Here is a 9,486-nt window from a genome sequence, read left to right on the forward strand (position 1 = left end):
ACAGTGGCATAGATCTGATATATAACCTTTATAACGTGAATGAGCTCAATGAGAGAACACAGGCATTAAGGACTATGTGAAGTGAAAGAGAGAGAGAGAGAGAGAGAGAGAGAGAAGGGGAGGGAGCTGAGAAAGGAATAAGACAGAGGGAATATGAGATAGATACTGCCTAATGTACAGGGGGAGGGAGAATAAGAGAGGGAACCGGAGTTTGATATAACAGTACACTTCACTTCTGCCCTGGAGAGGGAGCGCACCATGACCAGCTAGCTGTGAGAGTGTGCACTCTCTCCACACCTCCAACTGAGTGAGTACAGGCACTTCTCTAAGCTTTAGCACCACCAAAAATACTTAAAGTGTGTGTTTAGTGGATGTCTCACAGACGTTGGTATGAACATTCCGTTAGCAGTGGGGTCTGAAAAACGGAATCTCACGTAATGTAAGTGGATAAATAACTTGTTGTTTTGGCAGAAAAGCAGCCGATTGACATGTTCTTCAAAGTGTGAAACCATTTGTCACTTATTTAGGCCATGTTATTTGGACTCTGCTGAGATTGTAACTCTTTCTTGCAGTATCACCATCGCCCAAAAATTGTTGGTTATGCTCTTATCCTGCAGATTTATGTGAAATACACATAGATTTTTGTTTTATTGTAGTGTCTGTGGAGTTGTTGGCATACTTGCAGGCACTAATGGTGTTTCTTTTGTGTTGGGGGAAGAAGTGCATTTGGAACCGCTGGGCTTCCTGTGTGGAGTCAATTAAATACTGCATGAGACTAGAGCACTAAAAGCCTGTCCCGTGAGGAGAGGAGTGCTTAGTGTGTGTGTGTGTCTGTATTCAGTGGAGCATCAATGCGCAAAGCCTTGATTAAATCTGATAAACCAGCAAAGTTTTTAGAGGTGAAGACCTGATGTCCTTTAATCGGTTTTATAGAAAGTGATGCTTGTTTTCTATTCAGCAGGAAGCAGAAATAAAAGTCAGAATCAAGTGTTCCATGGCATGGAATAACATAGCAGTGTTGTTTGGTACAGTATTAAGTATTATTGTATAAAAGTTTCTAATTATCAGACAAATAAAACATGTACTTAACATTTCTGGAATTTTTATTCTGAGTTTATTTGTATAGTGACAGTACAAAAACATAATATTAACCAACAGGAGTTTACATATAGATTATAGCACCAAATTAACTCAGGTCTTATCATTATTTAAAACAAATAAATAATAGTATATATTATTAGTAATAATATAGTAAATAAATAAAAATATTTAAAAGTAATTACTTTGTTAATTGCATATTATACATTTTGTAATTAAATGATCAACTACAACATGTTAAAAATGCTTAAATATCTGGTTTTTGTGGTGAAATCTCCAGTTTCTTTTTAATACAATGTTTAATAATAGTTACTTTGTGACTTCAAATCATCATTATTATTATTATTATTATTTTTTTGCATTCATGTTTTAACAAATGTTTGTTTTACAAATAATTTAAACAATTAAATCTTGAGGAAATTCTTGATCCAACACTCACCGTCCAAAATTCTTCAAATCAACAAGACCCATGCAGTCTTCATAAACTGCTGGAGATTCACTACTCACATTTACATTTATGGATTTGGAAGATTTTTTTTTTCCTTTTATATATACATTATCAGTTTATGCATTCCCAGTGAAACAAACAATACTGTAACTTTGCTATTGCAAACACCATGCTTTACTGTTTTTGTACTTCTAAATGAACTCAGTTAACCTTATTTAATTACAAAACTTTCTCCACTCTTCAGCACTCATTCTTCTGGCATTTCCTTGAAATTTGGTAAGTTTGGACTATATAAATTATAGCATCTTCTAAATTAATACATAATGTAAATGTAAGCATGGTTATTGTAGATCAAGTTGCCTTTTATTACCTTTCTTACTATCTTGATATATAGTTGCTCAGTCATGCCATTTGATCAGGGGTCAATGCCATAGTACTGCTATACATACATGCTGTGTGGCCAGAGTACATCTATAACACTCATATGTTGCTGTCATCTCATTTGGGTGACTTGTGTCATTCTGATGTCCATATTCCACTTTCACTGCTTGTGGTTAAAAGGCAAGATGCTGTTTCTATTTTTATCGCCATGCTCATATACAGTATCAGCAGGAACTCATCTTTGATAGAAATTGTGTCCTTGGTACAATAACAAGACATGTGGGGATTCAGGATATACTATGTGATTAAGAGAGACTGAGCAGTGAGCTCTTATTTAAAAAAAAAAAAAGAAAGAATGACTTTGTGAGATAACAAGAGGACAGGAAGTTCTGAACAGAATAGGATGAGGTATCAGTCTTGTCAGGTAATCACAAGTGGCAGACAGGTGGGTAAGTTGAAATGAGATTTATTTTTACAAGTGCAGCAGAACCGGGATGCAAAGGTGAGTAATGAGGTAGATGATAACGTTCACTGTGACTTAACTGAGAGGTAACCCAAGTCTCTGGTTTAGGAGCTGGAGGAAGAGTGCGGGAAGGTTCTCAGAAGGACGACGGTAGGCTGACGGCTGACGAACGGGAATGAAGGCTTCTGAAGGTAAGTGGTTTTCTCTTGAGGTGAGTAGCGCGGGTGAGTAACCTAGAACACATTGGAAAGGTGTGAGTCCAGTGGTGCTCTGGCGGAGGGAATTCTGGGCATACTCGGCCCAGGGGAGGAACTGGTTCCAGCTGTCTTGGTACTGGTGGCAATAGGATCGGAGGTACCGTCCAATCTCCTGGATCTTCCGCTCAGTCTGGCCGTTAGTCTGAGGGTGATATCCAGAGGAAAGGACTTCGTGGACAGTGACTCCGAGGAGTTTGAAGAAGGCTTTCCATACCCGAGAGACGAACTGTGGTCCACGATCTGAGACAATCTCTTCAGGGATGCCGAAGTTTCGGAAGACGAAAGTGAAGAGAGCTTCGGCTGCTTCGAATGCGGTAGGTAATCCGGGCAATGGTATCAGCTTGCATGACTTGGAAAACCGGTCCACTACGATGAACACACAAGTGTTTCCGTTGGAACGAGGGAGATCTGTCATGAAGTCTATCCCAAGATGGGACCACGGACGCTGAGGAATGGGTAGAGGAACGAGTTTACCCTCCGGTAGTCTTCTGGTAGTATTGGTAACGGCGCAGACTGAGCATCCCTTGATGTAACGTGAGACGTCCTGGGAGATGGATGGCCACCAGTACCGTTGAAGGAGGACCGAGAGGGTACGCCTACTACCTGGATGTCCAGAGCCCGGGGTAGAGTGTGCCGAGTCCAGAAGGCTGGTACGGAGTTGAGGTGGTACGAAGATGAGGCCTTCTGGACCTCCCGGCGGAGCGGGTTGAAGATTGTTAGCTTGGGCGATTTGGTCATCAATGTCCCATAAGATGGGGTTGAGGAAATGGCTGGAGGGAGGATAGGTTCAGGAGGGTTTTCATCAGAGGATGCTTGATGAATACGAGATAATGCGTCAGCCTTGGAATTCTTGCTACCAGGACGATAGGTGACCCGGAAATCGAATCGGGTGAAGAAGAGTGCCCAACGGGCCTGACGAGGGTTCAACCTTCTAGCTTCTCTCAGATATTCCAGATTTCTATGGTCGGTTATGACTTCGAATTGATGATTAGATCCCTCCAGCCAGTGTCTCCATTCTTCCAGTGCTAATTTGATAGCCAGAAGTTCCCGGTTACCGACATCATAGTTCCGCTCCGCCGGGGACAGTTTTTTGGAAAAGAAGGCACATGGATGGAGTTTAGGAGGCTCACCCTGCCGCTGAGATAATACAGCACCAACTCCAGTGGATGAAGCGTCGACTTCAACGATAAATGGAAGATCGGGGTTGGGATGTACCAGTACAGGGGCTGTGGCGAACGCATCTTTGAGGTCGTGGAATGCTTGGATGGCCTCAGATGACAAGGACAGAGACTTCGGCCGGCCTTTCAGAGAGGAAGTCAATGGATTAGTGATGAGACTGAAACCCTTGAGGAATCTCCGGGAGAAATTGGCAAATCCTAAAAAGCGCTGAAGTTCCTTTACCAAAGTGGGCTGCGGCCAGTTGTGAATGGTTTCCACCTTCCTCTGGTCCATTTGTACTCCGTGTTGGTCAATGATGTAGCCCAAGAACTGTACGGATGGAATATGGAACTCACACTTCTCCAGCTTCAGATACAGTTGGTGTTCTCTCAGTTTTTCTAGGACTTGGATGACATGTTTGCGGTGTTCAGAGAGTGAAGAGGAGTAGATTAGAATGTTGTCAATATATACTATGACGAACCTGTTAAGGTAGTTCCTGAAGACCTCGTTCATGTATCCCTGGAAGACTGTTGGGGCGTTGGATAGTCCGAAGGGCATGACGAGGTACTCATAATGGCCGGAGGGGGTGACGAACGCGGTCTTCCATTCGTCACCCCGCCTAATGCGAATGAGGTTGTAGGCTGAACGAAGGTCTAACTTGGTGAAGATTTGAGCTCCACGCAGCTGTTCCAAGGCTGCTGGAACCAGAGGAAGGGGGTAGCTGTACTTGATGGTTTGAGAATTGAGATGTCTGTAGTCGATGCACAGCCGCAAGCCTCCGTCCTTTTTACCCACGAAGAAAAAGCTTGAAGCGGCAGGGGAGGTTGAGGTCCGAATGAACTGTTGACTGAGGGCCTCCTCCACATACTCCTCCATGGCCTTCTGCTCCGGGATGGACAGAGGGTAAACGGGTCCTTTAGGTAAGGTGGCTCCAGGTAGTAGGTCGATAGCACAGTCCCATGGCCGATGAGGTGGTAGTTTGGTTGCAAGTTGCTTGCTGAATACATCCTGGAACGCCCCATACTCAGAGGGAATCACTACAGACTGTTGAGCTTCGGGACTCTCGACGGTGGTTGAACTAACTCGGAACGAGCGCTCAATCTTAGATGAAGAGGGAGGTGAAGGTTTCTTAATTAAAGACAAGCAGTTGGAAAAGCAATATTCACCCCAGCATAAGATCTCTCCGGACCTCCAGTTGATGGTGGGTTGATGTTGAACCATCCAGGGGCGTCCCAGGATGAGCTCGGCAGTTGACTCCTCCAGCACCATAAACGAGATCCTTTCCGTATGAAGACATCCAATCTGAAGAGTGATAGTTGGGGAAAAGTGACGAATCCTTCCTCGACCCAGGGGTTTGCCTTGGGTGGTTTGTACTCGGAGATCTTGGTGAGTTTTGAGTTTTCGAAGGTTCAATTTTTCGAGTAGTTGAGAGGAGATGAAGTTCCCTTCGGCACCGGAGTCGAGTAGGGCTTGCGCTGAGACACAAAGACGAGGGGTTAGGAGTAAGACCATAGTACGATTGAGAGTTTCAATTTTAGGAGGGACTTGAATGGTGCTTACCGCAGTGCGCGGAGGACGCACAGGACAGCCACTGAGGAGATGTTGATCAGAAGCGCAATATAAGCACAGGTGATTCTGAATCCTTCTTTGCCGTTCAACGGTGGAAAGATGATAGGAGTCGACTTGCATGGGCTCTGGTGCTGGAGGAGCGAGAGAGGGTGCTGGGAGCGGAGAACTGGCAGCGGCTGATGGTGTATGACCACAGGCTGTGAGACGTTGAGAGACTTGGATAGTTCTTTGGATGAGATTCTCGAGACCCATAGCGTCATCATAAACAACCACTAATTGCCGGATTTTCGAATTTAAGCCGTGTCGAAACACTGTCATTAAAGCGGTCTCATTCCAGCCACTAGAGGTCGCGGGTGCGGAATCGGAGAGCATAGTCACATACCGAAGATGATCCTTGTTGAAGATTGAAGAGCTGGTCATGAATGGAGAGTTCTTCAGCGGACACACCGAAAACCACTTTGAAGTGTTGAAGGAAGCTGGAAAGAGACTGGGTTATGGGTGAGTTAGCGTTCCATATGGATTCGGCCCATTGAAGAGCGCGGCCAGATAACAGAGATATAATGAAAGCAATACGGGCAGAGTCATTATGAAACTGATGCGGTTGCATCTCGAAATATAGAGAAACCTGGAGTAGGAAGCCGCTGCAGTTCTCCGCCTCGCCTGAGTATGTCGCTGGTCGGGCCATGGGACTAGCAGAGGCAGCTACCGAAGCAGAGGGTGTTTGTGGAAGTGAAGGTGAGTTAGGATCTTGGCGGTCAGTAGCGATGACAGGAGGATTTTTTAGTATTGCTTGACTGACGGCTTGAACCAGTTCAGCGAATGTGTCCCGCTGCGGCGGATCCTCGGGTTCTGAAGCAGCTTGCATTGTGATCGGTCTGGCCTTCTGTCAGGTAATCACAAGAGGCAGACAGGTGGTGAGTTGAAATGAGATTTATTTTTACAAGTGCAGCAGAACCGGGATGCAAAGGTGAGTAATGAGGTAAATGATAACGTTCACTGTGACTTAACTGAGAGGTAACCCAAGTCTCTGGTTTAGGAGCTGGAGGAAGAGTGCGGGAAGGTTCTCAGAAGGAGGACGGTAGGCTGACGGCTGACGAACGGGAATGAAGGCTTCTGAAGGTAAGTGGTTTTCTCTTGAGGTGAGTAGCGCGGGTGAGTCTGTTGTCAGTGGTATTGACGAGGCCAGACGATGACTGGTGAGTGAGAGTGGTTTATAAAGGGTATGAGATGATGAGATGGCCAGGTGAGGGTGATTAGAATTCAGGGGAGAGTGAACGAGAGGGTGGAGCGAGTGAAGAGGATGGCATGGCTGTGACAAGTCTATTTGCTGCTGGTGTTGATTTATCCAGTTATCCTGTTCTCATCTGGAATAGAAACGAGGGGATACCGAATTTAAGTCCTTGCTGGAACTGGTTTTCCATACTGCAACATAACATAAAGGATGATCAGCCACATGTGAAGTCATTTCAGCTGCTATAGTGAACTAAACATCTAGTGAACTTAAAGGGATATTTCACCCAATTTGTTCCAAATCTGTAAAGAAGATATTTTGAATGATGCTGGTAACCAAACATCTGACGGTACCCACTTACATAGTACTTTTTCCATACTATGGAAGTCAATGGCTACTGTCAGTTGTATAGTCACCAGCATTCTTCAAAATATCTTCTTTTGTGCTCAACATAAAAAAAGACTAATGCAGATTTGGAACAGGCTGAGGATGAGTAAATAAACTAAGTATAGTAAAAATATATATATAATATGCAATACTTAATTTTTTTTAAAACATATGCATAGAGTAGCAGAGTTTAGCCCCTGTGAGGGCAGATTTTACCTTACACAGCCCACCCTTCTGTTCCTCATGGGTCACCAGTCTACATCCCAGCAGCTTTCTGTATTGCACCCAACAGAAGAAAGCAAGTAGAGTGGAAGAAAAGCTATATTTAGATCAACAGCACACACAAAAAACCGTGTACCGTCTTTCCCCATTGCTTAGGCAGAGATGGAGTGACATCCTCACTTTCTGTCCCTTCACTAACCCACATAATTTTCTTCACCTCAAGCTCTATCCCTTTTTTCCTCTCATTTATTGTCTCCCTCCAAGCTGTTCTCTTGTTCAGGCAATACCTGATTTACTTCTGATATCTACAAGTTGATTTTACTTTAATGGAACTTAAGTATATGACAAAAATAATTGAAAAAAATAGAAATGTTTCCCCAGCAACAGCTGAAATAAAATAAGTTTATATTTTATGTAATAAACATGTTGTTTCTAAGTTTAGTTTTAGTTAACAAACTGTTCATAATAACATAATAACAATAATACCAACTATCATTTGTTACATCATAATGCTTCTGTATTATATATTTTTCAAAATCATAAAATTCCTAACTGTCATTATAATAATGATTTATTATTTATTGCTCTAGATTATAATTATATTACTTTTACATCGTATATTTTCAAAATGGTTGCAAACTTAATGATTCAGATATTACATTACCTTGTGTTTATGCATCATGCTATTGTCAGGACAGTAATGCTGCTGTGAAGGCATCCATCCCCGACCTCATTAGGTGGAACAGATTTACTCTCAGCGGGATCAGGCCTGCAGAGATTTGCAGACAGAGAGAGGTTATCAAGATCAAGTCTCCCAGGGAGTTTGTGAGAAAATCTTCCAGTGCTGTGAAAGATACAAAACAATGTCAGCGTAATGGACCGGTAAATCCTTTCAGTGCTATGACAAAAGCAATACTAGTAACCAACAAAACCAACCGAAACATGCCATGAGAAACAAACAGTACAATAAAAAAGAAGTGAATACTTAGTAACTTACATTTTGAGTAATATTGATGGTTACTTTGTGTATTTTTGCTCTGTCAACGAAAATAGTTCCAAACAAATTCAAAGCAGAATTGCAGGCTCGCTTGTCTATATGAGCAAAATATTTATCCACAACATACAGTAGTCCTCTATATGAAATGAAAGAATAATAAATTGTAAAAGTGTTCAGCATTCTGCAACAAATATTCTTCAGTTTTTTCGATACTATTTTAAGTCGTACAGTAAGCAGTATACAGCTGCTGGTCATATAATTAGAATATCATCAAAAGGTTTATTTATTTCACTAATTCCATTCAAAAAGTGAAACTTGCATATTACATTCATTCATTACACACAGACTAATATATTTCAAATGTTTTAATTTAATTTTGATTATTATAAGTGACAACTAAGGAAAATCCCAAATTCAGTATCTCAGAAAATTAGAATATTACGTAAGACCAATACAAAGAAAGGATTTTTAGAAATCTTGGTCAGCTGAAAAGTATGAACATGAAAAGTATGAGCATGTACAGCACTCAATACTTAGTTGGGGCTACTTTTGCCTGAATTACTCCAGCAATGCGGCGTGGCATGGAGTTGATCAGTCTGTGGCACTGCTCAGGTGTTATTAGTCCCCAGGTTGCTCTGAAAGTGGCCTTCAGCTTTTCTGCATTGTTGGGTCTGGCATATCGCATCTTCTTCTTCCCAATACCCCATAGATTTCTCGAATTTGCTGGCCATGGTCCTTAAACCAGGTACTGGTAGCTTTGGCACTGTGTGCAGGTGCCAAGTCCTGTTGGAAACTGAAATCTGCATCTCCATAAAGTTGGTCAGCAGCAGGAAGCATGAAGTGCTCTAAAACTTCCTGGTATACGGCTGCGTTGACCTTGGACCTCAGAAAACACAGTGGACCAACACCAGCAGATGACATGGCACCCCAAACCATCACTGACTGTGGAAACTTTACACTGGACCTCAAGCAACGTGGATTGTGTGCCTCTCCTGTCTTCCTCCAGACTCTGGGACCCTGATTTCCAAAGCAAATACAAAATTTACTGTCATCAGAAAACATAAATTTTGGACCACTCAGCATCCGTCCAGTCCTTTTTGTCTTTAGCCCTAGCCTTCTGACGGTCGCCGTGATTTTGCCAAGTAAGACATGTTCCTGGATCAACATCTTTTGATGACCTGGATCAACATTATTGTCCAAAAATATAAACTAAACCCAATCCCTACACCTAAACCTAACCTTACCCATAATTTATTCCTAAAATCACTGGGAAAT

Source organism: Carassius carassius, chromosome 46, assembly GCF_963082965.1.
Source record: "Carassius carassius chromosome 46, fCarCar2.1, whole genome shotgun sequence".
NCBI classification, from domain to species: domain Eukaryota; kingdom Metazoa; phylum Chordata; class Actinopteri; order Cypriniformes; family Cyprinidae; genus Carassius; species Carassius carassius.